The 27,160-nt window shown below is 46.5% G+C and overlaps 1 long non-coding RNA gene and 1 pseudogene across 2 annotated transcripts in view; one reads left to right on the top strand and one right to left on the bottom strand.

Moving 5' to 3' along the window:
• Nucleotides 1-1,511: 1,511 nt before the first annotated feature.
• LOC105496412 (uncharacterized) overlaps nt 1,512-27,160 on the bottom strand; it is an 87,644-nt gene continuing 61,995 nt past the window's right edge. For both annotated transcript variants that reach the window (XR_011613318.1, XR_011613319.1), the window contains 3 exons: nt 25,358-25,499; nt 2,964-6,043; nt 1,512-1,580 (listed from right to left, as the gene is read on the bottom strand). This is a non-coding gene — a long non-coding RNA (uncharacterized lncRNA). The remainder of the gene's footprint in view (nt 1,581-2,963; nt 6,044-25,357; nt 25,500-27,160) is intronic.
• LOC139359003 (U6 spliceosomal RNA) lies at nt 9,774-9,874 on the top strand (annotated as a pseudogene).

The raw sequence follows: 27,160 nt of genomic DNA, 5'->3' as shown, positions 1-27,160 counted from the left end.
GTGGTGCGGTGGCTCACGCCTGTAATCCCATCAGTTTAGGAGATCGACATGGGCGGATCACAAGGTCAGGAGTTCGAGACCAGCCTGGCCAACATGGTGAAACCCTGTCTCTACTAAAAACACAAAAATTAGCCAGGCACAGGGGTACATACCTGTAATCGCAGCTGCTTGGGAGGCTGAGTCAGGAGAATTGCTCGAACCTGGGAGGCAGAGGTTGCAGTGAGCCAAGATCGCACCACTGCATTCCAGCCTGGGTGACAGTGCGAAACTCCATTTCGGCAGTGCAGGACGCAGTGGAGGGGGGAAGAAAAGGATAGTAGATACTGGAAGGGTGGTCATTTCTGCCACATCAAATAGCCTGGTAGGTGAGGAGGGTGTATGGGTAGGTGGAAAGAGTGTTAGCAGGAAGCCAGATTCTGCTGTCCATACCATATGTCTTTGAGCCTCTTTCTGACCAGAAGAAAATAAGAGAGCAAGATAGAAAGAGGCCTGAGTGTAATCATACTGACAACTTACCAAGGACCTGTTGTATGCCAGGCCCAGCACTGAGTCTTGTGCCAACATTGTGTTAGTTCATTTTGTGCTGCTATAGCAGAACACCTGAAACTGGGTAATTTTTATGGAACAGAAATGTATTGGCCCATGGTTCTGGAGGCTGGGAAACCCAATATCAAGGTGCTGGCATCTTTCAAGGGCTTTTTGCTGCGTCATGCCATGGTGGAAGATGAGTGAGTCAGAGAGGGTAAGAGAGGGAGCAAGAGATCAATCTCATGGCCTTAAGCCTTTTTATACTCAGCATTAATCCATTCTTGAGTATGGAGGCCCCATGACCTAAACACCTCCATAAGGCCCCACCTGCCAACACTGCTGCATTGGGGATTAAGTTTCTTTTTTTTTTTTTTTTTTTGAGACAGAGTCTTGCTCTGTCACCCAGGCTGGAGTGCAGTGGTGCCATCTCGGTTCACTGCAGCTCTGCCTCCCGGGTTCACGCCATTCTCCTGCCTTAGCCTCCCGAGTAGCTTGGACTACAGGCACCCGCCACCACACCCAGCTAATTTTTTGTATTTTTTTTAGTAGAGATGGGGTTTCACCATGTTAGCCAGGATGGTCTCAATCTCCTGACCTCATGATCCGCCCACCTCGGCCTCCCAAAGTGGGGATTAAGTTTCTAACACACGTTTGTTGGGGCACACACTCAAACCATAGCAAACATCATCTCAGATTATTCTTTTCACCCAGTCTATCCAGTGGGTGGGCCTCCTGTTATTGTGGGGTGGGGTCACAATTGCTTGTGCCAGCTGGGGTAGGAGACCTAGACATCCAGTTGTCCCCCAGATTGATAACCAATCCACCCTTCTGTCTTCTGCCCTACCCCACACCACATGGTCTTCAGAGATTTCTGGTCTGTCCAATCCCTGAGCCTCTCCGAGATTCTGTGATTTGCTTTGTCCTAATGGCTCCCCGTGAATAGCTAGGTTTCAGCTTCCTGGTTTCTTGTCAGTCCCCACTCACCATCTGCCTTCCAGCTTCCGGAATTTGGTTGATTCTTCTCATCTGCTATTTTCTTCCTCATATGTTTTCTTTGTCCCAGAAGATAGATGTGCATTAAAAAAAAAAAAAAAAAAAAAAAATCCCTGTGTCATTTTCTTGGAATTTCAGAGAACCATGGGGAGAAATAAGTGTGTTCAACCTGCTATGTTTAAACAGCAGTCTCCAGCCTCAGTTCTTGACTGGGGAAATCCTCAGCCCTCAGGAGGATTGTATGGTACCCCATCCTCCCCCCATTCCTTCTTCATCCCGCTCCAGGAGTCCATGGGAGCCCTCAGCACACAGGACTCTCTTCCCCACTCTCTGAGCCTGGGGCATAGTTCTTTCCTGCCTCCATAGCCCATACCTACTTCTCAAGAGCAGAGGCCTTGCCTTCTTCTCTGTACTTCGACAGGTCTGGGCAGGCCTCAGGAAGATAGATATGAGCTCATGGTGTGGGTCATTCCTGAGAAGTCACTTTGGGCTTTGAGGAGTTAAAATTCAAAGCTGGGGATGAGAGTCAGGCATTTCTCAATTAGAATATCGAGTGTAGGCCGGGCGCGGTGGCTCAAGCCTGTAATCCCAGCACTTTGGGAGGCCGAGACGGGCGGATCACGAGGTCAGGAGATCGAGACCATCCTGGCTAACACGGTGAAACCCCGTCTCTACTAAAAAAAAAATACAAAAAATTAGCCGGGCGAGGTGGCGGGCGCCTGTAGTCCCAGCTACTCGGGAGGCTGAGGCAGGAGAATGGCGTGAACCCGGGAGGCGGAGCTTGCAGTGAGCTGAGATCCGGCCACTGCACTCCAGCCTGGGCGGCAGAGCGAGACTCCGTCTCAAAAAAAAAAAAAAAAAAAAAAAATAGAATATCAAGTGTATTCCCACTGTATATACAATGGAGGCCAGCATCAACACTCAAGGCGAAAACCCGATAGAGTCACATTTGTCCTTGGAAACCTCTTAGGAAGATGCCAAGTGGAGACAGAGGCATTATCCCTCACTGAATCTGATACAGCCAGCGTTTCCTCCAGGGCTTCTTCCCTGTATCTTGAGTAAGTGCCTGCTGGAGATCCTGGTTTGGGTTAAGAAGCTGTGTTATATAGATAATGAGCATCTTCAGATCCTAGAATCTTCCTCAGTGGGTCATGATCCTCATGTTGCTCATAGGAAAAGAGGGCAAGAACTAGGGTGATCAATCATCCCGGTTTACCAGGTCTGGGGAGTTTATTGAAATACAGAGTTTTCAGTGCTAAAACCAAAACAGTCCCAGGGAAATTCCCAATGGTTGTCCACCCTACAGAACAACCGTAACAACAGGATTACCTCTCACACACCCTCCTGGGCATGCGCATGTTACACAATTTGTCCACTTTCTGTTGCTATCATAGAACCCATGAGACTGGGTAATTTACAAAGAAAAGGGGTTTGTTTCTTACAGTCCTGGAGGCTGGGAAGTCCAAGACAGGGTGGCTGCATCTGGTCAGCTTCTGGTGAGGGCCTCGTGCTGTGTTGTAACATGGCAGAAGGTATCGTAGGGTGAGAGGAAGCAAGACAAAGCCGAGGAAGCCAAACTCATTTTTGTAATTAACTACTCTCAATAACTCACCCACTCCTGTGAGAATTAACCCACTCCTGTAAGAAAGGCATTAATCCCTCCTAATGACCTAATCCCCTCTTAAAAGCTGCACTTCCCAATACCATTACATTGGGGACCAAGTTTCTACATGCATTTTGGAGAAGACAAACCACATCCAAACCATAGCACACACACAACACAAACTGGTTATCTCCTGCTGCTTACCACACCCCTCAACCTCCACGCCCACCCCACTATCCATTTTTTTTTTTTTTTATACAGATTCTTGCTGTTGTTGGTCCAGGCTGGAGTGCAACGGCACAGTCTTGGCTCACTGCAACCTCTGCCTCCTGGGTTCCAGCAATTCTCCTGCCTCAGCCTCCTGAGTAGCTGAGATTACAGGTGCCCACCACCATGCCCAGCTAATTTTTGTATTTTTAATAGAGATGGGGTTTCACCATGCTGCTAGGGTGGTCTCAAACTTCTGACATCAGGTGATCCACCCACCTCAGCCTCCCAAAGTGCTGGCATTACAGGTGTGAGCCACCACACCCGGCCACACCAGTCCTTTTAGGAGAAATAGATGGTAGAATTGTTCAGAGAATGGGCTCTGGAACTGGGCTCTGGAAGTTTCAGCTACAGCATTCATTAGCTATATGTGTTTGGGCAAGTCACTTCACCTCTCTCTGCCTCAGTTTCCTTATCTATAAAGTTAGAAGAGTAATAGTAAGTTCTACTCTGTCAGGTCATTGTAAGGATTGAGTGAGTTAATTGATGGAGAGCAGTTAGAACAGTGCCTGTCATGGAGGAAGCTACACAGGTCACAACTCCTTAACTGAAACTCCAGTGTCTCAGGATCCTGATGCATTTTGGAATTTAGGGAGTTCTGGGGTTTTGGAAAGCACATGACTTATATAACACACTAGTGGGTAGTGGGATCTGGCTTAGCATCCCATAATGAAACACGTTAATATTTCTTCAGAAAACAACATATGAGTATTCATACATCTGTTCAGGTTAGGTTTTGGCTACCGAATGAATTTTGGTGTTACACTTAAATTATTTTGTTCAGAAACGTTGGGATCTCTGAAGTGTGGATAAGGGCTTGTAGATCTGTGTAAGGGTTTGCTGTGATTATTGTTGAATGTGCATCTGATATAACTGCCATACAGTTGCTTCTTGAGGACAACTCTGAGCTTTTATGCTCAAGGCCCTCCTGGGCTCTTGGAGTTTTCTAGCAGGGCCTTCCTGTACCAAGAGCTCTGAATAAACTTTGAAGACTGACAGGACACTCTCTTCTCTCTCTACCTAGGTCCTCAATTTAGTGATGTCTCCCTGTTCCTTTCAGTGTGGCAGTAGAGGTTGGCAGGGGAGGGGTAGGTTGCAAATGCAATTTCCAGGAGCCTTCCCCAGCCTGACCCCCACTCCTTCCACCCCAGCTGGTCCCAGTGGGGGAGGGGCACAGGTTGTGTGGAAGTGATGAGTGAGCCCCTCTTCTGGCAAAGCTGTTGTGGGTTCAGGCAGTCATCTGGCCTGCACAGGCAAGATAATGGAGTCAAAGGAGGCTTATGGCCCCTCAGCCGCCCCGGGCGTGCACCGAGGTCTCTGTGGCAGACGCTGTAGCACTTGCAGAAAAGCGTTGGTGCCAGGTGCGGTGGCTCATGCCTGTAATCCCAGCACTTTGGGAGGCTAAGGCGGGTGGATCACTTGAGGTCAACAGTTCGAGACCAGCCTGGCCAGCATGGCAAAACCCCGTCTCCACTAGAAATACAAAAATTAGCCAGACGTGGTGGCGGGCACCTGTAATCCCACTACGTGGGAGGCTGAAGCAGGAGAATCACTCAAACTGGGGAGGCGGAGGTTGTAATGAGTCGAGATCATACCACTGCACTCCAGCTTGGGAAAACAAAAACAAAAAGCAAACAAAAAAGAAGGAAGGAAGGAAGGAAGAAAGGAAGGAAGGAAGGAAGGAAAGGAACGAAGAAAGAAAGAAAGAAAGAAGTGTTGGAGGGGAACCAGAAAGTTCCCCCTTAATTCTCAGCCAGCATTTACTGAGTGTGACCCTGGGCTAGGCCGCAGGCTAGGTGCTAGGGACACATGGTGAGGAAGACCTGGCCCCTCTGAGAGAAACCCACAGGGTCAGGGGCAGCTGCCTTCTGACCTCACGGGTATGGGGCTGGCCCTCATCCTGCCCATGGTGTCAGGTGCCAACCCGCCCTTCAAAGCAAGAGGAGGGAGGGAGAAGTGCCTGTATGTTCAAGAGTTACTTTACGAGGACAAAACAATCACCTTGGTTGACATCAGCAAAGAAACATCAGCCAAAGGCTTAAGATGACTCCAAAGGACTGGGGTGCAGGTGGGGGGTGGGGCGCTGAGACAGGCTCAGCCTGGAGAGACGAGGGGAAAGCTCCTGCGGAGGCCCCAGCTTGCAAAGATGAAGCTATTGCTTGATGATGCTGTCTCCAGGGCCAGAGATCTTCCTCTCATCTCGCACCATCTGCAGTCCTCTCCTGCTGATGGGGGGAGGCGCAGTCATTAGACCCATTTTCCAGGTGAGAGATCTCTGCCTCAGGGCTCAGACCGCTTCCTGGGGTTCCAGGTCAGTCTTCCAGGATGGAGGATAGGAAGCAGGTCATCGAGGGCTCTGGTAAGAAATGAGGTTTCTGGCCAGGCACGGTGGCTCATGCCTGTAATCCCAGCACTTTGGGAGGCCGAGGCAGGCGGATCACTTGAGGTCAGGAGTTCCAGACCAGCCGGGCCAACATGGTGAAACCCTGTCTCTACTAAAAATACAAAAATTAGCGAGGAGTGGTGAAGTGCGCCTGTAGTCCCAGCTACTTGGGAGGCTGAGGCAGCAGAATTGCTTGAACCTGGAAGGTGGAGATTGCAATCAGCTGAGATCGCATCACTGCATTCTAGCATGGGTGACAGACGGAGACTCTGTCTCAAAAAAAGAAAAAAAAAAAAAAGAAAAGAAAAGAAACGAGGTTTCCCTGACTGAGCCTGGGAAGCTAGAGTTCATTCGTTCATTCATTCATTCATTCATTCATTCATTCATTCATTCTGGCTGATCCTGAGTTCTGGCAGTTCCTATCTGCATGACCCTGGCAGCTCACTTCAGCCCTCTGAGCCTAAGATTCTACTATGTACCAGGCACTGTTCAGTCTACTGAGGATACAGAAGGAACTAGATAGTCATGGCCTCCAGCCTCACGATGCAGATAATGGGGTGGAGGTAGGGACAACTAGCTTTTTCTGGAGGCTTCCTGTAAAAAACAACGCTTAAGTGGAGGTGGACAAAATCTCCCCATCATGCTGGGGAGAGGCAGAAATGGATTTAGCAAACTTACTGTGAAAGTCACAGCTTAAGCCTTAGAGCCATTCACTTGCCAGGGGCCTTCCAGGGGCCTGGGAGGGGCCAAGTAATGCACTCTCAGGATCACATGCTTTAGTAGAATTTGCCAATGTAAGATGTTTTAACTGTATTAAGAATGCTACCCCTTTCCACTCCAACTTCCCTCTCTGCTACACTTCCCTTCCTTTTGGGTATTGCCCCGGTGGTTCTGGCATTTTGGGGGATCTAGCTAAGGGGAAGTTGTCACGGAATAATGACATTGATGAAAATAACAAAAGTCAAAATACACCACTACAAAAAGGATATAATAAATAGCATCAGTTCAAAAAAATTTTAAGATTAATAATCAAGGAAACATAACAAGTCCGGAAATCTTACAGCCCTGATATGAAAGAAACTTGATAGAGGTTCTTCTAAATTTGACAACAATCCTAGAATTTTATGACCTTCCTATAGTACCCCCTTATCCTCGAGGGATACATTTCAAGACCCTCAGTGAGTGCCTGAAACTGTAGATAGTAAGGAATTCTATTTAGACTATGTTTTTTTGATCCAATAGCCAAGACAACTACTAAGTTGGCTAATGGGCAGGTAGTGAAGATGCTGGGCAAAGGGACAGTTCACACCCCGGGGGGACAGGGTGGGGTGGAGTGGGACAGCACCAAATTCCATCACGCTACTCAGAACAGCATACAATGTAGAACTTAATGAATTGTTTCTGGAATTTTTCATTTAATATTGTCAGACTGTGATTGATCATGGGCAACTGAAACCTCAGGAAGCAAAACCTTGCATAAGAGGGGGCTACTGTGCCAGTAATAAGTTGTGAAGCTGAAAGAAACTTTTAACTATCGACCATAAAAAATTTGGGGCCAGGCACAGTGGCTCATGCCTATAATCCCAGCATTTTGGGAGGCCAAGGTGGGAGGGTGGCTTGAGGCCAGGAGTTCAAGACCAATCTGGGCAACACAGTGAGACTCTGTCTCTACAAAATCTTAAAAGATTAGTTGCGTGTGGAGACACATGCCTGTAGTCCTGGTTACTTGGGAGGCTGAGATGGGGGGATCCTTTGAGCCCAAGAGTTTGAGGCTGCATTGCACAAAGATCAGACAACTGCAGTCCTGCCTGGGCAATGGAGCAAGACCCTGTCTTAAAAAAATGGGGGCCAGGTGTGGTGACTCACACCTGTAATCCCAGCACTTTGAGAGGCCAAGGTGGGTAGATCATTTGAGACCAGCAGTTTGAGACCAGCTTGGTCAACTTGGTGAAACCCCGTCTCTATTAAAATTACAAAAATTCGCCAGGCGCACCTGTAGTCCCAGCTACTTGGGAGGCTGAGGCAGGAGAATCGCTTGAACCCAGAAGGTGGAGGTTGCAGTGAGCCGAGATTGCACCACTACACTCCAGCCTGGGTGACAGAGTGAGGTTCTGTCTCAAAAACAAACAAACAAACAAACAAAAAAAAAACATTAGTCAACGGTGCTAGAGAAAAGACTAAAGTATCTTCTTATTCTCTCTAAATAAAATGACATTACAAAATCAATGTCACATGAAAAGGTTAACGTAAAAGTACACAACCACAATGTAGGAATGAAATAATTATAGATATGTATCATATGAATGTAAATATGACAGTAAATGTAAATTTTAATGTATGTAATTATGAACAAAGATGTAATGCTATTATGTAAATAAATATATTGTCTTATATATAACTTAACATGTTTAATATCACGTTATATTAGGAACTGTTGCTGGCTATGTGGCCACAACAGGGCAGGGAATCTTGGGACCCTTATTCAGAGAGACCAAGACCAAATAAAGTCATTTCCTTCAACCTATCACCAGTGCAGGAATCCTCTTCCTGATGACAGCTGTCCCCTGAGCCTTGGCTCTGCACATCTGCTGGGATGGGGAATGCCCCCCTCCTCCAAATCCTGTACTATCATGGGTCAAAACTCTGGCTGTGGGAGGTTCTTTAGTCATGCTGATCACTAGCTATCAGTGGTTTCCTCTTGTGTCCTCGTCTTCCCCAGCACCCCCAGAAATCATGGGCTGCTGCTTCCCATTTTATTATAGCTCTGCAGTACTACAGTGCAGCTCTAGTATCTTGCCCTGGCCTGGGATAACCTGGCCTTCTTCAAAGTTTCTTTTTATGTTTTGACTTCCAAAGTCTTCTTCATCCATGATCTCAGAGATTAATCAGCCACCCATACATATATGACGATGACAATGATGATGATGATAATGAGAACAGCTAGCCAACACCGAGTGCTTACTGTGTACCGAGCTCTGTGCCGGGTGCTGTATGAGCACCTGTTGTTAGTCTCAGGCACACCTATTTATGTTGGTTTTGAGTAACTTGTGCACGTATACCTTTGATTTAAAATTTTGGTTTCTATTTAGAATATGATAGGAATTTTTTTGTTTTGTTTAGCCTTCTCTCCTAAGCTTAATGAAACCACATATTCAGAAAGAAAGGACACATTTAATTAAAACATTTCAAAGGCAAACAGCTTAAAAGAGTGATTACCCTAGACCTCTAACAAACAAATATGCCCCTCCTACAAAACTCTTCTTAATGTAAATTCCAGAGAGGAAAAGCCAAAAAAAATAAAATAAAATCAAGAATGTTTGTTATTTACCTGGCTAAAACCTGACAAAAATATTTTCTTAAGAGCTCTGTAGTTTAAAGTCAACTTAATTAAAAGCAGATATTCAGATTATAATTTTTAAAATAGGGCCTTTCTACTTCTTCTATTTTGGATCTTGTTTTGGGGAATTTTTTTCAGGTGACTGAAACCCCTCTTTTAATGATATGGTAAGTCCCTCTCTCTGTTTGCGTCCTTTCTTGTTGGTATGATTTTTTGCTGAAGGAAAAAAAATGTAAATCTTAAGCGGCTTTCTGGAAGGCTTAAATTTCTTCTCTGTGCTTTGAAATGTAAATTTCCTACCTCGTCTAAAATTCAGTGAGGTACTCGCTTCGGCAGCACACATACTAAAATTGGAATGAAGGCCGGGCGCGGTGGCTCACGCCTGTAATCCCAACAATTTGGGAGGCTGAGGCGGGTGGATCACCTGAGGTCAGGAGTTCGAGACCAGCCTGGCCAACATGGTGAAAACCCATCTATACTAAACATACAAAAATTAGCTGGGTATGGTGGCACATGCCTGTAATCCTGGCTACTTGGGAGGCTGAGGCAGGGGAATTGCTTGAACCCGGGAAGTGGAGGTTGCAGTGAGACAAGATCGTACCACTATACTCCAGCCTGGGTGACAGAGAGAGACTCTGTCTCAAAATAAATACATAAACAAATAAGTAAATAACTAAAATGAAATTGGAATGATACAGAGAAGATTAGTAGCATGGCACCTGTGCAAGGATGACACGTAAATTCTGAAGCGTTCCATTAAAAAAAAAAAAATATATATATATATATATGTTATTTAATAAAATTAATTAACACCAGGTGTGGTGGCTCACACCTGTAATCCCAACACTGGGAAGCTGATGTCAGGAGTTTGAGAGCAGCCTGGCCAACATGGTGAAACCGTCTCTACTGAAAATGCAAAAATTAGCTGGGTGTGGTGGTGCACGCTTGTAAGCCCAGCTACTTGGGAGGCTGAGGCAGGAGAATCACTTGAATCCGGGAGGTGGGAGGCTGCAGTGAGCTGAGATTGTGCCACTGCAGTCCGCTTGGGCGACAGAGCAAGACTCTATCTCAAAAACAAACAAACAAAACAAAAAACGAAAAGAAAGAAGTCACAAAGGGATCAAACTTCATTTTGGCTACTCCTGCTTTGGCGATGGCCACAAAAAGGAAAAAGTTTTTCAAATTTGTTTGGTAACTATGACTTTAGAGTTTTGCCAAGCTAAATTAAACTATGAATATTTATTGAATATCTAGATCATTTCCAAATAAGATATAATGCTAAAACATTAATTACTACATATAAGTTTAAGCTCATATACTTTTGGTTTCTTATTTCAGAGAAATAAAAGATATTTAGAGGCTGGGTATAGTGGCTCATACCTGTAATCCCAGCACTTTGGAAAGCTGAGGTGACGGGACTGCTTGAGGCCAGGAGTTCGAGACCAGCCTGAGCAACATAGTGAGCCCTTGTCTCTACAAAACAAAAGTTTGAAAGTTAGCCAGGAGTGGTGCTGCATGCTTGTAGTCCTAGCTACTCGAGAGGCTGAGGCAGGAGGATCACTCAAGCCTAGGAGTTTGAGGCTGCAGTGAACTATAATCACACCACCATATTCCAGCTTGGGCAACAGAGCAAGACCCTGTCTCAAAAAAAAAAAAAAAAAAAAAAAAAAAAAAGAGAGCTATTAAGATCCGCTAGTAAAAGTATCGTATTCCACATTGAAAAATTGTTCCATTAGAAAGCTTGTGTTTCCAAATATTGTAAAATGTGTATTCATAAATTGTAGTACATACTGACAAAATCACTTCCGACTGGGCAGTGGCTCACACCTGTAATCCTAGCACTCTGGGAGGCTGAGACGGGCAGATCACCTGAGGTCAGGAGTTCACCAGCCTGGCCAACATGGTGAAACTCTGTCTCTACTGAAAATACAAAAAATTAGCCGAGCGTGGTGGTGTGTGCCTGTAGTCCCAGCTACTTGTGAGGCTGAGGCAGAAGAATCTCTTGAACCTGGGAGGTGGAGGTTGGAGTGAGCCAAGATCGCACCACTGCACTCCAGCCTGGGTGACAGAGTGAGACTCTGTTTAAAAAAATAAATAAAATAAAATAAATTTTTTTTTTTTTTTTTTTTTTTGAGATGGAGTCTCGCTCTGTCGCCCAGGCTGGAGTGCAGTGGCGGGATCTCGGCTCACTGCAAGCTCCGCCTCCTGGGTTTACGCCATTCTCCTGCCTCAGCCTCCCGAGTAGCTGGGACTACAGGCGCCGGCCACCTCGCCCAGCTAGTTTTTTTTGTATTTTTTTAGTAGAGACGGGGTTTCACCGCTTTAGCCAGGATGGTCTCGATCTCCTGACCTCGTGATCCGCCCGTCTCAGCCTCCCAAAGTGCTGGGATTACAGGCATGAGCCACCGCGCCCGGCCTACTTCTTAGATTTTTAGTATAAATTGAGATTACTAAGATTTAAAATTCTGACTAATGTATGGTAACTAACACTGGAGACCAGAAGGAAGACAATTCTGTATTCAGAATATGTAAGGAAAGGAAGATGCGTTTTTAGGAAGGAAGGCCATAAGAAAGACATAAGTATGTGGTTTTTGTTAAAGAGTAAGTGATTTTCCCTAGTTTAGGGGTTATTTAAAGGCTGTATCAAATTGGGATAAAAGAAGGAAAGAATAAAATAGATTAACTGAATGGCTATAGAAAGTTGGGAAAAGAAAGAGGAATGGAAAAATTGTAAGAGGTTATAAAAGGTTTAGGGAAATATTATCTTGTGTGGTCAAAGCTGATTGAGATTAGATGATTTATAAGGCTTTATTAAAATTAACTTTCATATTTGTAATTCACTGATGCAAAAGTAGAATCAGTTTTCTCTTTTGAACTAGATATTCATACAGTTATTTTATTTTATTACTATTATTTTTTGAGATGGAGTCTCGTTCCACCCAGGCTGGAGTGCAGTGGCGTGATCTCGGCTCACTGCAACCTCCGCCTCCTGGATTCAAGTGATTCTCCTGCCTCAGCCTCCTGAGTAGCTGGGATTGCTGGCATGCGCCACCATGCCAGGGTAACTTTTGAATTTTTAGTAGAGACAAGGTTTTGCCATGTTGGCCAGGCTAGTCTTGAACTCCTGACCTCAGGGTGATCCGCTCGCCTTGGCCTTCCAAAGTGCTGGGATTACAAGCATGAACCACCGTGCCCTGCCTCATATAGTATTAATAAGAGATAGTAAAAGATTTTTTTGTTTACCTTTTGAGTAAACTGCTACTAAAAAAGAAAAGAAAAGAAACGAAACTGGGGAGAGGGGGAGACATTCTTTTGGTCTCAAGCTGTCTTTTTCAGGTCTTTTGTGTCAGGCCTCTGAGCCCAAGTTAAGCCATCATATCCCCTGTGACCTGCACATATACACCCAGATGGCCTGAAGCAACTGAAGATCCACAAAAGAAGTGAAAATAACCTTAACTGATGACATTCCACCATTGTGATTTGTTTCTGCCCCACCCTAACTGATCAATGTACTTTATAATCTCCCCCACCCTGAAGAAGATTGTTTGTAATCTCCCCCACCCTGAAGAAGATTCTTTGTAATCCCCCCCACCCTTAAGAAGGTTCTTTGTAATTCTCCCCACCCTTGAGAATGTACTTTGTGAGATCCACCCCCTGCCCCCAAAACATTGTTCTTAACCCCACCACCTATCCCAAAACCTGTAAGAACTAATGATAATCCCACCACCCTTTGCTGACTCTCTTTTCGGACTCAGCTGGCCTGCACCCAAGTGAAATAAACAGTCTTGTTGCTCACACAAAGCCTGTTTGGTGGTCTCTTCACACGGACGCGCGTGACATTTGGTGCCAAAGACCCGAGTCAGAGGGACTCCTTCGGGAGGCCAGTTCCCTGTCCTCACCCTCACTCCGTGAAGAGATCCACCTATGACCTCCGGTCCTCAGACCAACAAGCCCAAGGAACATCTCATCAATTTCAAATTGGGTAAGTGGTCTTTTCACTCTCTTCTCCAGCCTCTCTTGCTACCCTTCAATCTCCCTGTCCTTCCAATTCTAGTTCTTTTTTCTCTCTAGTAGAGACAAAGGAGACACATTTTATCCGTGGACCCAAAACTCCAGCATGGGTCACGGACTCGGGAAGACAGTCTTCCCTTGGTGTTTAATCACTGCGGGGACGCCTGCCTGATTATTCACCCACATTGCATTGGTGTCTGATCACCGCAGGGACGCCTACCTTGGTCTTTCACCCACATTCCTTTGGTGGCAAGTCAATTGCAGGGACACCTGCTTTGGCTGCGCACCCACATTACAGCCCAGGGCTGCTCCCCACCCCTTTCTCCGTGTTTCTACCCTTCTCTTTAAACTTGCCTCCTTCACTATGGGCAACCTTCCACCCTCCATTCCTCCTTCTTCTCCCTTAGCCTGTGTTCTCAAGGACTTAAAACCTCTTCAACTCTCACCTGACCTAAAACCTAAGCGTCTTATTTTCCTCTGCAACACCGCTTGGCCCCAATACAAACTTGAAAACGATTCTAAATGGCCAGAAAACGGCACTTTTGATTTCTCCATCCTAAGAGACCTACATAATTTTTGTTGAAAAATGGGCAAATGGTCTGAGGTGCCTTATGTCCAGGCATTTTTCACACTTCGTTCCCTCCCTAGTCTCTGTTCCCAATGCAATACGTCCCAAATCCTCTTTCTTTCCCTCCCACCTGTCCCTTCAGTCCCAACCCCAAGCTTCACTGAGTCTTGTGAATCTTCCTTTTCTACTGACCCGTCTGACCTCTCACCTCCTCCCCACACTGCTCCTCCTCAGGTCACTCCCCGCCAGGCTGAATCAGGCTCCAACTCTTCTTCAGCCTCTGCTCCCCCACCCTATAACCCTTCTATTGCCTCCCCTCCCCACACCCGGTCTGGTTTACAGTTTTGTTCTGCGACTAGCTCTCCCCCACCCGCCCAACAATTTTCTCTTAGAGAGGTGGTTGGAGCTGAAGGCAGAGTCAGGGTACATGTGCCTTTCTCTCTGTCAGACCTTTCCCAAATGAGCCAGCTTTTAGGCTCTTTCTCATCAGACCCCACTAAATACGTACAGGAATTCCGATATCTAACTCTGTCCTACAATTTAACCTGGAGTGACTTAAATGTCATCCTAACTTCTACCCTCTCCCCGGGTGAACGGGAAAGAGTTTTTTCTCTAGCCCAGTCTCACGCTGAGAACCGCTGGCTTCAGGAGCCAGACCTCCAGGAAGACATTAGAGCAGTTCCCTGAGGAGATCTCCAAAAGAACTATCAGGCCAATTCCCCACGTATAGCTAGGTGAGGTTACATGGTTTCCTGTCTAGTTATAGGGCTTAAAAAGGCAGCTTACAAAGCTGTTAATTATGACAAACTTAAAGAAACTACCCAAGGTAAAGACGAAAACCCAGCCCAGTACATGGCCCGCTTAGCAGGCAACCCTTAGACGCTTTACTACTCTAGACCCAGCGAGGCCAGAAGGCCACCTTATTCTTTTTTTTTTTTTTTTTTTGAGACGGAGTCTTGCTTTGTCACCCAGGCTAGAGTGCAGTGGCCGGATCTCAGCTCACTGCAAGCTCCGCCTCCCAGGTTCACGCCATTCTCCTGGCTCAGCCTCCCGCGTAGCTGGGACTACAGGCGCCCGCCACCTCGCCCGGCTAGTTTTTTGTATGTTTTAGTAGAGACGGCGTTTCACCATGTTAGCCAGGATGGTCTCGATCTCCTGACCTCGTGATCCGCCCGTCTCGGCCTCCCAAAGTGCTGGGATTACAGGCTTGAGCCACCGCGCCCGGCCTGGCCACCTTATTCTTAACGTGCATTTTATCACCCAGTCAGCTCCTGACATTAGAAAAAAGCTTCAAACATTGGAATCCGGCCCTCAAACCCCACAACAGGAATTAATCAACCCTGCCTTCAAGGTGTACAATAATAAAGAGGAGGTAGCCAGACAGCAACACATTTCTGAGTTACAGCTACTTGCCTCTGCTGTAAGACAACCCACAACCATGTCTCCAGCATGCAAGAACTTCAGAATATCCAAGCTATAACTTCCAGGGGCTCCTTCAAAACATCCTCGTGGACCCTGCTTCAAATGCCAAAAGCCTGGCCACTAGGCCTCAGAATGCCTGCACCCCGGCATTCCTCCTAAGCCATTCCCTCTCTGTGCTGGCCCCCACTGGAGGTCGGACTGTCTGACTCACATCGCCGCTGCTCCTAAAGCCCCTGGAGCCCAAACCCAACGTTCCTTGGCCGACTCCTTCCCTGATCTCCTTGGCTTAGCAGCTGAAGACTGATGCAGCCCAATCGCCTCAGAAGTCTCCTGGACCACCACGGACGCCAAGCTTCAGGTAACTCTTACAGTGGAAGGTAAGTCCTTCCCCTGTTTAATTGATATGGGGGCTACCCACTCCACATTACCTTCTTTTCAAGGGCCTGTTTCCCTTGCCCCCACAACTGTTGTGGGTATTGATGGTCAAGCTTCAAAACCCCTTAAAACTCCCCCACTCTGGTGCCTACTTGGACAACATTCTTTTATGCACTCTTTTTTAGTTATCCCCGCCTGCCCAGTTCCCTTATTAGGCTGAGACATTTTAACCAAATTATCTGCTTTCCTGATTATTCCTGAACTACAGTCACATCTCATTGCCACCCTTCTTCCCAACCCAAAGCCTCCTTTGCGTCTTCCTCTTGTATTCCCCCACCTTAACCCACAAATGTGGGACACCTTCACTCCCTCCCTGGCAACCGATCACACCCCATTACTATCCCATTAAAACCTTATCACCCTTACCCCACTCAATGCCAGTATCCCATCCCACAACAGGCTTTGAGGGGATTAAAGCCTGTTATCACTCGCCTGCTACAGCATGGGCTTCTAAAACCTATAAGCTCTTCTTACAATTCTCCTGTTTTACCTGTTCAAAAACCGGGCAGGTCTTACAGGTTAGTTCAGGATCTGCACATTATCAACCAAATTGTTTTGCCTATCCACCCTGTGGTGCCCAACCCCGTACACTCTTTTGTCCTTAATACCTTCCTCCACAACTCACTATTCCATTTTTTACTTTAAAGATTTTTTTTTTTTCACTATTCCCCTATACCCCTTGTCCCAGCCTCTCTTTTCTTTTTCCCAGACTGACCCTGACACCCATCAGTCTCAGCAGCTTACTTGGGCTGTACTGCCGCAAGGCTTCAGGGACAGCCCTCATTACTTCGGCCAAGCTCTTTCTCATGATTTACTTTCTTTCCACCCCTCTGCTTCTCACCTTATTCAATATATTGATGACCTTCTACTTTGTAGCCCCTCCTTTGAATCTTCTCAACAAGACATCCTCCTTCTCCTTCAACGTTTATTCTCCAAGGGATATTGGGTATCCCCCTCCAAAGCTCAAATTTCTTCTCCATCCATTACCTGCCTCGGCATAATTCTTCGTAAAAACTCACGTGCTCTCCCTGCCAATCGTGTCTGACTGATCTCTCAAACCCCAACCCCTTCTACAAAACAACAACTTCTTTCCTTCCTAGGCATGGTTGGATACTTTTGCCTTTGGATACCTGGTTTTGCCATCCTAACAAAACCATTATATAAACTCACAAAAGGAAACCTAGCTGACCCCATAGATCCTAAATCTTTTCCCCACTCCTCTTTCTGTTCCTTGAAGATAGCATAAGAGACTGCTCCTACACTAGCTCTCCCTGACTCATCCCAACCCTTTTCATTACACACAGCCAAAGTGCAGGGCTGTGCAGTCGGAATTCTTACACAAGGTCCAGGACTGCACCCTGCAGCCTTTTTGTCCAAACAACTTGATCTTACTGTTTTAGGCTGGCCATCATGTCTCTGTGTGGTGACCGCCACCACCCTAATACTTTTAGAGGCCCTCAAAATCACAAACTATGCTCAACTCACTCTCTACAGTTCTCATAACTCCCCAAATCTATTTTCTTCCTTACACCTGACACATACTTTCTGCTCCGCGGCTCCTTCAGGTCTACTCACTCTTTGTTGAGTCTCCCACAGTTACCATTCTTCCTGGCCCAGACTTCAATGTGGTCTCCTACATTATTCCTGATACCATACCTGACCCCCAAGACTGCATCTCTTTGATACATCTGACATTCACTCCATTTCCCCATATTTCCTTCTTTCCTGTTCCTCACCCTGATCACACCTGGTTTATTGATGGCAGTTCCACCAGGCCTAATCACCACACACCAGCCAAGACAGGCTATGCTATAGTATCTTCCACATCTATCATTGAGGCTACTGCTCTGCCCCCTTCCACTACCTTTCAGCAAGCCGAACTCATTGCCTTAACTCAATCAAGCCCTCACTCTTGCAAAGGAACTACGCGTCAATATTTATACTGACTCTAAATATACCTTCCATATCCTGCACCACCATGCTGTTATATGGGATGAAAGAGGTTTCCTCACTACGCAAGGGTCCTCCATCATTGTTGCCTCTTTAATAAAAACTCTTCTCAAGGCTGCTTTACTTCCAAAGGAAGCTGGAATCATACACTGCAAGAGCCACCAAAAGGCATCAGATCCCATTGCTCAGGGCAATGCTTATGCTGATAAGGTAGCTGAAGAAGCAGCTAGCATTCCAACTTCTGTCCCTCATGGCCAGTTTTTCTCCTCCTCATGGGTCACTCCCACCTACTCTCCCACTGAAACTTCCACCTATCCACACAAGGAAAATGGTTCTTGGACTAAGGAAAATATCTCCTTCCAGCCTCACAGGCCCATTCTATTCTGTCATTTCATAACCTCTTCCATGTAGGTTACAAGCCGCTAGCCTGACTCTTAGAACCTCTCATTTCCTTTCCATCGTGGAAATCTATCCTCAAGGAAATCACTTCTCAGTGTTCCATCTGCTATTCTCCTCCTCCTCAGGGATTGTTCAGGCCCCCTCCCTTCCCTACGCATCCAGCTCGGGGATTTGCCCCTGCCCAGGACTGGCAAATTGACTTTACTCACATGCCCTGAGTCAGGAAACAAATACCTCATGGTCTAGGTAGACACTTTCATTGGATGGGTAGAGGCCTTCCCCACAGGGTCTGAGAAGGCCACCACGGTCATTTCTTCCCTTCTGTCAGACATAATTCCTCAGTTTGGCCTTCTCACCTCTATACAGTCCGATAACGGACCAGCCTTTATTAGTCAAATCACCCAAGCAGTTTCTCAGGCTCTTGGTATTCAGTAGAACCTTCATACCCCTTATCATCCTCAATCTTCAGGAAAGGTAGAACAGACTAATGGTCTTTTAAAAACACACCTCGGCCAGGCGCGGTGGCTCAAGTCTGTAATCCCAGCACTTTGGGAGGCCGAGACGGGTGGATCACGAGGTCAGGAGATCGAGACCATCCTGGCTAACACGGTGAAACCCCGTCTCTACTGAAAAATACAAAAAAAACTAGCCGGGCGAGGTGGCGGGCGCCTGTAGTCCCAGCTACTCGGGAGGCTGAGGCAGGAGAATGGCGTAAACCTAGGAGGCGGAGCTTGCAGTGAGCTGAGATCCGGCCACTGCACTCCAGCCTGGGCGACAGAGCGAGACTCTGTCTCAAAAAAAAAATAAATAAATAAATAAAAAATAAATAAATAAATAAAAATAAAAAAATAAAAACACACCTCACCAAGCTCAGCCTCCAAGTTGAAAAGGAGGACTCTGTCAAGGATACAGCCCAAAAACTCACCAACCAAGCAAGTAATTACGCTGAATCGCCTTGGGCACTCTCTGATTGGATGTCCTGGGTCCTCCTAATTCTTAGTCCTTTAATACCTATTTTTCTCCTTTTATTCAGACCTTGTATCTTTCGTTCAGTTTCTCAATTCATACAAAACCGCATCCAGGCCATCACCAATAATTCTATACGACAAATGTTCCTTCTAACAACCCCACAATTTCACCCATTACCGCAAAATCTTTCGTCAGTTGAATCTCTCCCACTGTAGGTTCCCATGCCGCCCCAATCCCACTTGAAGCAGCCCTGAGAGACATCGCCCATTATCTCTCCATAGCAGCCCCAATATTTTTCGCTGCTCCAACTTCACCACTATTTTGTTTTGCTTTTCTTATTAATATAAGAAGACAGGAATGTCAGGCCTCTGAGCCCCAGCTAAGTCATCATATCCCCTATGACCTGCACATATACACCCAGATGACCTGAAGCAACTGAAGATCCACAAAAGAAGTGAAAATAACCTTAACTGATGACATTCCACCATTGTGATTTGTTTCTTCTCCACCCTAACTGGTCAATGTACTTTGTAATCTCCTCTATCCTTAAGAAGGTTCTTTGTAATCTCCCCCACCCTTAAGAAGGTTCTTTGTAATCTCCCCCACCCTTAAGAAGGTTCTTTGTAATTCTCCCCACCCTTGAGAATGTACTGAGATCCACCCCCTGCCCGCAAAACATTGCTCCTAACTCCACCGCCTATCCCAAAACCTGTAAGAACTAATGATAATCACATCACCCTTTGCTGACTCTCTTTTTGGACTCAGAGCCCGCCTGCACCCAGGTGAAATAAACAGCCTTGTTGCTCACACAAGGCATGTTTGGTGGTCTCTTCACACGAACGCGTGTGACATTTTGATTGTTTGGAAAATTGAGTCTCCTCTCTGTGAAAGAGTAAAGGTTTGCTTTTTGAAATATTTGAATCATCACTTTGGCTAGATGAATGACATAATTTTAAACTCACTTGGCCAACACACTGAGATTGGCAGAGTGCAAAACTGGCAAGAGCCTAGGTCCATGGTGACACTGTTAGGGAAACAGGAGCATAACAGAGTCAGGGTGATGCCATTTTAAAATCAACTGTGGCTGTGTGTGGTGGCTCACGCCTGTAATCCCAGCACTTTGGGAGGCCAAGGCAGGTGGATCACCTGAGCTCAGGAGTTCAAAGTCAGCCTGGCCAACATGGAGAAACCCTGTCTCTATTAAAAATACAACAATTAGTTGGGCATGATGTTGGGCACCTTGTAATCCCAGCTACTTGGGAGACTGAGGCAGGAGAAGCACTTGAGCCCGGAAGGCAGAGTTTGCAGTGAGCTGAGATTTTGTCACTGCACTCCAGCTTGGGTGACAGTGTGACACTCTGTCTCAAAAAATAAAATAATAAGATAATAAAACCAACTGCATCTTCAAACTAGCAAGGCACAGTCCTTGGCAGTCACAACTCCTGGCCGTGAGATGTTTCGGGTGAAGGAAGCGATTTAGTAATGCCTGCAAGGGCAAACTCCTATGATGGCAGGGTGTCCAGATATCCTGATAGCACATAACAATATCTGATTTTGAGATAAAGTCATGCTTTGATGTATTTCCTCACTAAAATACCAAGGATAATTTTATTTAAATCAACAAAGCACTAAATTTTCTTTAAAAAAATTATTGTATTTATGGCTGGGCACTGTGGCTCATGCCTGTAATTTTAGCACTTTGGGAGACTGAGGCAGGAGAATCACTTGAGGCCAGGAGTTTGAGACCAGCCTGGGCAACATGGCGAAATCCCATCTCTAATAAAAATACAAAAAAATTAGCTGAGCATGGTGGTGCATGCCTGAAGTCCCAGCTAGTTGGGAGGCTGAGGTGGGAGAATCACTTGAACCCGGGAGGCAGAGGTTGCAGTGAGCCAAGATCGTGCCACTACTCTCCAGCCTGCACAGCAGCCTCCATCTCCAAAAAAAAAAAAAAAAAAAGTATTTATTTATTTTTCATTTATTCCAGGTAGAAGAAACAGCAAATGCATAGGTCCTGAGGCAGGCATGCATTTGGCATGTTGGAGAACCATCTAGAAGGCCTATGTGGCTGGAACAGAATGAAGCAGAAAAACATAGAAGATGAGTTGAGGCATGGGCACTGGCCAGACCACACAAGGCCTTGGAGAACATGAAGAGGAGTCCAGCTTTTGCTCCAGTTGCCACAGAAGTCACTGGGAGAGGCCTTCTCTGAGATAAGACACGAAGAAAGCAGTGTCAGGCCAGTCAGACAGGTCTGGACTTGTCTTCTGGAGTCAAATGCAGGCAGCAGACAGTTAAATGGCCAGTCACAGAGAGGGTGACAGGGGCCATGATGGGTGACCCACAGGGCTGTGAGAGCACAGAGGAGGGACCCTGCCCCATCCTGAGGGTCCAAGGATCCTTCCCAGGGGAAAAGAGAGCTCAGCTGAGACCTGAAGGCTGCAGCAGAGTTAGCCAGCTTGAAAGAGAATGACAAGGGATAGGATGGGAGGTGGATTCCAGGCAGAGGAAGCAGCAACTGCAAAGACCTGAAAAGAGTAAGCCTGGAGCATCCGGGGGGCCAGAAGAGGGTTAATATGGCTGGATTGTAGATGCAAGCAGGGCTTGGCCTGGGTGGCAGGGGACAGCAGCTAGGAGGGGTCTGCTTTTCTCACTCGACATATTGTGAACATTCTTCTGTGTCAGTAAGGATCCTTCTGCTATAGGATTTTCAAGGGCTGCACATTCCGTCATGGAATAACCAGTCCTCCAGTGTTGGACATTTAGGTTCTTTCTAGTTTTTCCCTCTTAGAAACAATGCTATGTTGAACATCTTTGTCTGTCCATCTTTGCACACATGCATTATTATTTCTGTGCAGTAAAGTTGGGAAGTCTCGGAGGCTACTTGGTGGACAGGATTGACAGCTGCCTTGGAGAGGCCTGAGTCAGATCTGTTTGCCAGATCAGTCCCTCCACTGGGTTTCTACTGGAGGGGCCATACACAGGGAGATGCCAGGAGAAGGCCTGAGGGAGAGATAGAGAGCCCTGATCGTGAGCTCTGGCTGTCCAGGCCAGATAATGGCAGGGGAGAGAGGAGGCCCCGATCCTGGGCCCCTGTCTGTCCTGTCGGCCTGGTGCGTTAGCTCCTGGTGCCTTCTAAGGAGGCAACAAAAGTACTTCAAATTGAGCATGAGCTTGGGTTCAAATCACACCTCTACCACTAAAAAACTAAGTGCCGTTGGGCCAGTTACTTAGTCATTCTGAATCTCAGCGTCCTCATCTGTAAAATGGGGAAAATAAGCCTATAGGGTTATTGTGAAAGATACATGAGATTAATGAGTCCTGGCGATAGTCCCTGCTCCCACTAAACGATGGCGTGTATTTTTATTGTCCTCTTGGGTCTCCATCTTTTTAAAAAAATACTTTATTATAACAGCTTTATTGAGATAAAATGCACATGTCATACAATTCACCCATTTAAAGTGTACAATTCAGGCTGGGCGTGGTGACTCATGTCTGTAATCCCAGCACTTTGGGAGGCCGATGCGGGCGGATCACTTGAGGTCAGGAGTTCGAGACCAGCCTAGCCAACGTGGGGAAACCCCATCTCTACAAAAAATACACAAATTACCTGGGCATGGTGGTGGGCACCTGTAATCCCAGCTACTCGGGAGGCTGAGGCAGGAGGATCACTTGAACCCAGGAGACGGAGGCTGCAGTGAGCCAAGGTGATGCCACTATACTCCAGCCTAGGCAACAGAGCAAGACTCTGTCTCAGAAACAACAACAACAAAAACAAAAACGAAGTGTACAATAGTTTTTCATATATTTATATTCATATATTTAATATATTTCATATTTATATTTTTAATATATTTCATATTTATACTTCATATATTTATATTTTCATATATTGATGTGATAAATCACAATCAATTTGGCACTTTTTCATTATCCCCCACAAAAACCCTGTTCCTATCAGCAGTCATTCCTGCCGCTGACCCCCCTCTGGCCCTAGGCAACTGCCAATTACTTTCTGTCTCTATGGCTTTGCTTATTCTGGATGTTTCATATAAAAGAAGTCATGTAATCTGGGGTCTCTTTTTTTCTTTTGAGACAGGGTCTCCCTTTCTTGCCCAGGCTGGAGTGCAACAGTGCAATCACAGCTCACTGCAGGCTCGAACTCCAGGGCTCACATGACCCTCCCTGCTCAGCCTCCCCAGTAGCTGGGACACGACCATGCCCAGCAAATTTTAAAAAAGTATTTGTAGAGAAGGGTTCTCCCTATGTTGTCCAGGCTAGTCTAGAACTCCTGGACTCAAGCGATCCTCCCACCTTGGCCTCCCGAAGTGCTGGGATTATAGGCTGAGCCAGTCCGCCCAGGCCTGTGGTCTTTTATGACTGGCTTTTTTCACTTTTTTCATCCCTGTCAGCAATGTTTGAGAGTTCTGATTTCTCTGATTCCTCACCAACACTTGTTATTATTTGTCTTTTTTTATTGTAGCCATCCTCGTGGGGGCGTGTAATGGGATTGCATTGTGGGTTTGATTTGCATTTCCTTGACGGTTAATGTTTCTGTTTTTCTTTTTCCAATGGAATCCCCTTCATAACCAATGGGCAGATAAATCCTGGGACACCCTATTCCCAATGTGGAAATGCTAACCTGTCCCAAAGGAAGAAAAAAAATCCTAGATGGAAAAAGGTGTTCATTACTGCTACATAACATTTCTTAATACAAGTGGTTCTTCTATAACTGAGTGAACTATTTCCCTGTTTTGAGGAATTAGGTAGTTCTTAATTTTCTTTTATTATCTTTTTTTTTTTTTTTTTTTTTTTTGAGATAGAGTCTTACTTTGTCCCCAGGCTGGAGTGCAGTGGCGCGATCTCAGCTCGCTGCAACCTCCGCCTCCCGGGTTCAAGTGATTCTCCTCCCTCAGCCTCCCAAGTAGCTGGGACTACAGAAACACACCACCACTCTTGGCTAATTTTTGTATTTTTATTAATAGAGATGGGGTTTCACAATGTGGAAACACTAGGCCACATTGTGAAATGTGGCCAGGATGGCCTCCATCTCCTGACCTCATGATCTGCCCACTTTGGCCTCCCAAAGTGCAGGGATTACAGGTATGAGCCACCACGCCTGGCCTATTATCTTTAATAATTACAAAGACTGGGCTGGGCGTGGTGGCTAATGCCTGTAATCTCAGCACTTTGGGAAGCCAAGGTGGGTGGATCACTTGAGGTCAGGAGTTCGAGATGAACCTGGCCAACATGGTGAAACCTCATCTCTACTAAAAATACAAAAATTAGCCTGTCTTAGTGGTGCATGCCTGTAATCCCAGCTATTCAGAAGGCTGAGGCAGGAAAATGACTTAAACCTGGGAGGCGGAGGTTGCAGTGAGCTGAGATAGAGCCACTGTACTCCAGCTGGGCAACAGAGCCGTCTCAAAATAATAATAATAATAATAATAATAATAACAATAATAATAACAACTATAAACACCAGCTATCATATGGAAAATGTCCATGATATGTGAACAAACGCAGGATGGAAAAATACTCATTGTAGTCATTTTAGCTAATACATATTTGTTAAAGCATCCAAATATTTTTTTTGAGCCCGGTGCTGTGTGCCAAGCCCCGTGCTGGCTCATGGACAAAGTCAGGAAAAGAACAAGCAAAAACAAAATTTCTTCTTGTGTTGGTAGTGGTGGGGTTCTGGGGGACAGGTATCCCCCCTTCCCCATATCTTTTTCCCAGACTTCCTCTACTGTTGTTATATTACCTTTGCAGTGATAAAACCAAGAGAACAGAAGAAACACTTCTGGACCTAAGCATGAAAGAACGATGGGAGAAACATTTCTTGAGCTAGTCCCTTTCAGTGTTCTTGTTTTGTGGAATCCGCACACATTCCCGGGGAGCTTAATAAAAACGGGTACTATCATGGCACTTACTGTGTGCCTGGCTGGTTCCACCTGTTAGGTGTCATTGTTGTCCCCATTTTACAGACGAGGAAACTGAGGCGGGGCAAGGAGATGCCCTTCTACTTGGTGGTCCATCCTTCGGCGCTACGCACACACACGCAGAGCTACACAAAAGCTCATGTTCACACTCAGATTCACGTCTGCACCCACGGGCACATGGAGGATCGCACAAGCCACGGGCACATGGAGGATCGCACAAGCCACACTCAGACACACATGTGTGCTCGCACATAGGGCTGCCCGTGTCCACAAGTATGTGCATGGGGACACACATGTATACATGTGCATATTCCCATATGCACACAGCACAGGTCACTTTTGGACACACATCGGCCTGAGAGTGGGAAAAGGGGTGCAGATAGAGGGGCAAAGTCTGGTTTTTGCCTCCTCCCTGCACCTGCTACCAGGTGTGTGCAGGACGGGGTGGGGGAGAAACAGGTGGCTCTGAGCTCAGAGGGCAGAGGTGGCCTTGCCCTAGAAACCCACCTGCCAAGCTTCCAAATGGGCTACAGCGACTAAGGGGCCTCACCTGCTGGGCAAACCTGCCAGCCAGAGGGCGTGCTCCAGATCCTCCAGGGGCCCCCGGGGGTTGAGAAGACGAGGGGCACACCAGCAGCTTCTCAGGGAGGAAGCGTGGCCATACTCTTCCTGCAGGCCGCCTGATCAGACGCCTGTAAAAAAACACAGCTTTACAAAGAGGGTGTGGAAATGTGAGGAGGGGGAGGGACAGGCAAGAGTAGAAAGACCTTCCTCAGGACCTAAAGTCCGATGATCCTGGTCCCGCGTCCCACTAGCTAGGTGATATTGAGCAAGTCACACAACCTCTTTGAATCACAATTTCCTCATTTGTAAACTTTGCACAAATCATTTCTTTGACCGCTAGACAAGTATGTTTTCAGGACCTACGACATGCCAGGTACGGTGCTGGGCACTGGGAAAATAGTGGCGAGCAACACAGACATGGCTTTGCCTGTGTGGAGCCTGCAGAATTAGGGAAAGGATGAATGGAAACATCTTGCACATGGTAGGTGTTCAGTCAGCGTTCCTCCTGGTCTCCCTTTTCTACCATTGTAAAGATGATGCAACAACATTATAGAAAGCTTGGAGAATGGGGTGCGGGTTGCTGAGGTAGGGAACTCTGTCATCCAGAATCCCACCACCCCAACACAACCACTAGCTTCATTTTTGCCAATTTCATCAGCTCATACAGGGGTTGGCCTGCTGTAGGGCACTCAAAATATTGAAACCAATTAATGCATTGCATTTGTGATCAGAAGAAAAAAGCTAATTACAATGTAACAGATTTACTTGATGCAAAGCAACACAAACACGGCCATCCCTCTGCGTATATGGAAGTTTTTCCTTTTGGGGGAAACAGCAATATTTCCATTTTATGGAAAAAGAAATGGAGGCACAGAGAGGTCAAGGCATTTGCCCAAGGTCACACAGACAGAAATGCGAAGAGCAGCTCCAGAGGCCAGAACTCCTGCCCACCCTGTCCAGGACTGTGGGGTGCATCCAGGGATGGACACTGGGGTTGTGGGCTGGATCACCTGGCTGCCTTTCCAGTGATTGGAGCTGTTTAGGGAGCCTACCCCAGCCACTAGCATCCAGTCCTAGAGACACAGAGAATGAACAAGGCTCTTCACTGGCCAGCCTCACTTTTGAGCCCAGAAACCCCTTACCCTTCCTCCTGCCGCTTGGGAGGCCTGTGTTAGGTGTTAGCAGGAATGCAAAGCTCCGGAAGGCCGGTTTCTGCTTTCTGCTGCCCTCCAGTGGGCAAAGAAAGCAAACCTCTGGATCCATCAGGAAGCGGGTAAGCCGGCGTTGCCCAAGTCAGCTGCGGCTAATGGTAACAATAATAACAGCTGCCGCTCAATGAGCACTTACCACGTGCGGCGTTTTTACATCTAATCTAATGTAACCCCTTTAAACAATTTAATTAACATTTAATTCCTCTATCAAGGTAGGAATCACTTCCTATATATATCACTTTACACACATAATCTGAGACTTGGAAAAATGACTTCCCAAAGTCACAAAGCTGGTTGGTGGCAGAGCCGAGAGTGAAAGTCCTTGGAGATCAGAGGAGGAAGAGGCTATGATCCTGGACCAGGAGACAACCCTGCCTAGTTGGGCACAGAAGTGAATTTACTGTGAGGCCGGTGACACACCAGGGATCCTCTCTTGCATGTCCTCTCCCAGGGCCATGGAGGAACTTTCCAATGCATTCGCACGGGCATATGTTCCACAACATTTGCAAAACTAACACATTTTAGTTGCAATTGGCTAAGACCGCTCTCTCTCTCCACTGCCTAGGATAATGTCTTCA

The sequence above is a fragment of the Macaca nemestrina genome, chromosome 15 (genome assembly GCF_043159975.1).
Source record: "Macaca nemestrina isolate mMacNem1 chromosome 15, mMacNem.hap1, whole genome shotgun sequence".
In the NCBI taxonomy this organism is placed as follows: Eukaryota; Metazoa; Chordata; class Mammalia; order Primates; family Cercopithecidae; genus Macaca; species Macaca nemestrina.
This window is presented reverse-complemented; position numbering and strand designations above follow the sequence as displayed.